Source organism: Coenobita brevimanus, chromosome 44 (assembly GCF_032717465.1).
Source record: "Coenobita brevimanus isolate Jiangsu-jjx chromosome 44, ASM3271746v2, whole genome shotgun sequence".
Classification (NCBI taxonomy): Eukaryota; Metazoa; Arthropoda; class Malacostraca; order Decapoda; family Coenobitidae; genus Coenobita; species Coenobita brevimanus.
Window position 1 is genome coordinate 39,554,155 of NC_136997.1, and position 5,255 is coordinate 39,559,409.

General features: G+C 36.2%; 1 non-coding gene across 1 annotated transcript; it reads left to right on the forward strand.

Moving 5' to 3' along the window:
- The first annotated feature begins 5,123 nt into the window (after nucleotides 1–5,123).
- LOC145398240 (5S ribosomal RNA) lies at nucleotides 5,124–5,242 on the forward strand. The gene has a single exon (XR_013897092.1). It is a non-coding gene; the product is annotated as a 5S ribosomal RNA (ribosomal RNA).
- Nucleotides 5,243–5,255: the final 13 nt, after the last annotated feature.

Consider the following 5,255-nt stretch of genomic DNA (forward strand, 5'->3'; position numbering starts at 1 on the left):
GGCCTAAAAAATCACCCTCCAATTTCATCAGTTTTTGGGGGGATCTAAATATGGAGGGATCTTCATGAAATTTGTTATCAATGTATCCATACGATCCAGGAACTCCCCTAAAACATAAATATTGAAATCAGAATACAATAGGTGCCACAAAATCTCAGTATATGGGATAAACTTTTGAGAGGGCCGAGTTTTGTTTGGAAATTGGTTGTGGTACCTAAACATCTACGAATCTTCACCAAAATTTGCATGCAATTGCCCACATGATCTAACAACAAAGCACATATAAAAGTCATGAGTTTGGGATGGCGATGAATGCCACCAAAAACTATTGATGTGAAGGTGCCTGCTTGCCGAACGACACCTATTTGAGGTCAGAATTCCAGATATTCTTGGGATACTTAGATACCTCCAGATGAACATGAACTTTTGTACAATTATTACCCAATTTCGTTCAAGAAGAAAATAAGATGGGTTCCTACCTTCATGTGTGGCACCATCCAGATCTTCATGCCGTCCCTGAAAGAAATGGAACAAAATTAATAAAGATTGATCAACAGGTAAGTAACAATTAAAAGGTAAGTTCATCTGTAAACACCGGTAATAACAGGTAAGTAAATTATAGACTGATGGTTACAACAGGTAGTAAAAGGTAAGTAATAACAGGTAAGTAAATCATAGAGAAAGAAAATAATAACAGGTAAGTAATAACAGGTAAGTAAATCATAAAGAAAATAATAACAGGTAAGTAGATTATAGACTGATGGTTACAACAGGTAATAAAATGTAAGTAATAACAGGAATGTAAATTATAGAGCAGGTAAGTAATAACAGGTAAATAAATTACAGACTGATGGTTACAACAGGTAAGTATATCTATATACACCAATGGTATAGGCAGGTAAGTATGTCACAAGTGGCATAAAAACTAAAGATGGCCAGTACGTACTTGGCAGGTGTCACACTCATGGAGGGGGTACTGTGGTGTGACATTGCTCCATCACTCTCCTCCTCCCAGTCACTGTTGTCAAGCTCGTCTGTTTTGCCTTCATCTGCGCCCACATCACTGGCATCATCATCATTCTCAAACAGAATGTTGTAGGCCTCGTCCAGGCTGATATTCCTGCCCGACATCATCGCGACAGGTATACACCTGAAATCACGAAAATGCACTTTTAGAAAAATGCATGTCACTCATGACATGTGGCAACACTGGGAAACGTCATGTTGCTTATCGGGTGCCCAAACTATCTGGTGATAATGCCTATAAGTATCAATCAAATCCTTGCAAATCACTCTGATATATTGCACTAAGTATGGATGGGTGTAACAAGAAAAAAAACTTATCATGTACAGTAGGTAGGGCTCCGCCAAAATAGTAACCACAGGTGCTGCCACCCATAACCTAAACACTGCCCATAACCAAACACCATCTATAACCAAACACCACCCATAACCAGACATCACCCATAGCCAAACACCACCCATAGCCAAACACCACCCATAACCAAACACCACCCATAGCCAAACACATTTCATAGCTAAACCTTTCATAACCAAACCTTCCATAACCAAACACCTTCATTACCAACACCTTCCATTACCAAACACCTTCCATAACCAAAATCGTCCATAACCAAACACCGCCCATAAATACACATCGTCCATAACCAAACACCGTCCATAACCAAACATCACCCATAACCAAACATCGCCCATATCAGACATATCAAGATGCACACAACCAAACAACACCTATTATATGAGATTACTTAACTGTTATGTATGCACAAAAAATTTGGCAAGGTAATACAGTATATCGACCTGTTGTTACATATAATAAGCATCTAAAAGCACCCACACACACACTTCGATACACTGACACGTACAAACACAGACACCATCACAGGAATGGTCACACATATATGTATACAATACCCACGGCCACCTACACATACAAGCAGAGTACTGTACTTTTAGACATGCGATTACACTTTACACAAAACAATATAAATACACCATACATAATACATAACATGCATACTCAGATAAACCATTTGACATACTTATACAATCGAATCTGCATATACACCTGCATTGCATTCAATATAAATTTATTAAATATTTCATTGTATTAACTTTGCATGTGTCTTTATTAGTAATATTTATGAGGTTGTCAGGAAGTTCATTATATTCTATATATCCATAATTGACTACAAATCTCTTCTGTGCTTCTAGACTGGGAAATGTTGGTCTGAGGTTGTGTCTGTGTCTAGTGTTTATGTTATGTACATCAAAGGCTGTTGTTAATTGAATAAGATTATGTCTGTGAAGCTGGTCATGAATAAATTTCTAACACTCAAGTTTATATATATCAGGAATCTTAAGAATATTATAGGTTTTAAATATTGGAGTAGTGTCTTCATGATTACCTACATACTTAACCTATGGTTCGTATGATTCTTTATGTAGTAGCATTAAAGATTTAATTGTAGTTTTATTGGCCATTTCCCAGACAACATTACAGTATTGTAAGTAATGATAAAACAATGTATAGTACAGTATCAGTAGTGTGTCTATAGTTAACAATTATTTTGTGTAATATTCCCAGTGATTTAGCAAGTTTACTATTAATATGATTTATATGAACATTCCATGTGAGTTTATCATCAATATTTATACCTAGATATTTTATTGAACTACTTCTTTGTATTTATTACATATTCTTATTTCACATTCTTCAAATTTCTTCTTTCCTGCAAATATTAGATATTTGGTTACCTCTATGTTAAGTGATAACTTATTACAGGAGAGCCAGGTTCAAACATTATTTAATTCTATATTTAGAATTCTTATTAAAGAGTCAATATGAGATCCGAAATGAGTTATATCAGTGTCCTCTGCAAAAAGTGTGAAATTTAATTCCTGTGAAGAATTAATTATGTTGTTAATATAAAGCAAGAATACTAATGGTCCGAGTGCAGAGCCTAGTGGTAAATTTAGATAGTCTATTACTGTATATTGCCTTCTATTACATAAATAGCTTTATATCCAGGAATTCGACGTGCCTCTTATGCCACAATGATGTAGTTTCTTAAGCATTACTTCGTGGTCTAGTGTGTCAAAAGCTTCTTTTAGGTCTAAAAATACACTTATTACAAATTTTTTGTTGCCAAGATTTTGAATAATTAGATCGATTTAGTTATAGCTAGTTTTGGAGACAGATTTTTCCTAAAGCCAAACTGATAACCAGTTATTATGTTGTTTCTGTTTAAAAATTCTTTTAGCCCATTATACGTAGCTCTTTCATAGATTTTAGATAAAGAAGGAAGTATTGAAATAGGACGATAGTTAGAGATGTCAACTACCTTACCTCCCTTGTGGATGGGTAGTATTTTGGCCACTTTCATACTGGTGGGAAAAATACCCGTTTGGAAAGTTTTGTTTATAATAATGAGGGCTAAGACCGAAAATGCTTTCTTAATTACTTTCACATGGATATTACCAAAGCCAGGTGCAGAAACTTTCAGTGATTATAATATTGCTGTAATTTCTCCTGGGGTGGTATTTGAAGGGATAAAAGTTGGATATGTGTTTGTAAGATAAGACTTTCGAGAAATATTACGCTGATGAATTGTACTGGCTAGAAACTGTAGCACGAAAGAGGATTAACCCCTTAACCATGGGGATGTCGTGAGTGTGCCATGCATATCCCGCGAGGATAATCGTGCTCTGGTTGAGTTTTTACAAATATTTGCCAAAAATCAGTTATTAGTCCTAGAATATTATAAGTAAATAAGCGCATGACACATACCTTCAGCTTTCTCCTGGGATGTTTGTTGAGCCTTCGTCGACTACTGTAGGACTTGTGGAGACTTCTGAAGTTGGGTAACGAAGTCTCCACTTTACACTTCCCGATACCCCGTAATATGGTTACCACTACCTGATATTATATTATAACTACAAACACTATTCTATGAATTCAAGTAGTTTGGAATCCATATTCCCCCCCCAAAAAAAAACACAGTGAAAGCAATGTAAAGTATGAGCTCATACTAGCTTTCCATCCATGCTCGTTCCCCGATGGTATTCTGAGACGGAGCTGTCATATAGTATTCATAAACACACTCACACTTTATATTCCTAGTACTTTATTACACTTGTTTATATATACAATATTTATCCATAAGTTTCTTTCAGTACTAGTAGTTTATTTTCACTCGAGGCATTCACTTTCTCGTTCAGTAAACTAGCGTAGGGAGCGAAGTTTTCACTTTCACTTTCATTACTCCAAATATTTATACACACTAGAGCAAAGCTTTCACTTTCACTCCAAGTGTTGATACTGGTATTCTTTTATTACTAACTATTTACATTTCTATTTATATTCTCTATTTTATGTACATTATTTACATTTCTATTTTATTTACAGTATGTTATGCACTGTCACTTACAGTAACTTATAAAACTATTTTCCACTGTTCAGTTATATTTACATTCTTTGCTTTCACTTGATATTTACACATTATTTACATTTCCACTTGCACTGTTTAAGAGTCACCAGAAAGATTGTAGTCACTGTCCATCATTATCATTGATAAATTAGTCAGTTCACGTTTCACAGCAGTCTCCTAGCCCTTTACCCCTTCCCACATGAGGTTTAGTAGGGGTAGAGGTCACAAGGCCCTTTGCAGAGGGCTAGGGACAGGCCGAATCGGACGTGGCTTCACCTTGAAAGACGACAGTAAACTGAATGATGTGGCCCAGGGACAGGGAATGGTTGACAATGTCAGTGTGGTGACAGCTGCTAATTTATATGCTATGCAATGATTGACAGGAGATCTAGACAATATATAATAAATTAGGTAGTCCTAGGTGAATGTCAGTATCACTTAGGGATCTTCCTTCATTTCTTATATATTTGTAATGAGAATAGGTCATACGGCATATTTCAAGGGTAAATAAATAGGGAAAATTAGTGAACGAGTGCACGTGGAGTGTTGCCAGGTGGTTATCCCATTCCAGATATATGGCAGTATCAGTTACCTTTTCTCTTTCTTTTATATATTATTATGTATAAGAATAGGGCATAGGGCACATTTCAGTGGATAAAATGAGTGGAAAAATCCGTCGGCCATACCACGTTGAGTACACCGCTTCCCGTCCGATCAGCGAAGTTAAGCAACGTTGGGTCTGGTTAGTACTTGGATGGGTGACCACCTAGGAACACCAGATGCTGTTGGCATCCCTACGTGTCA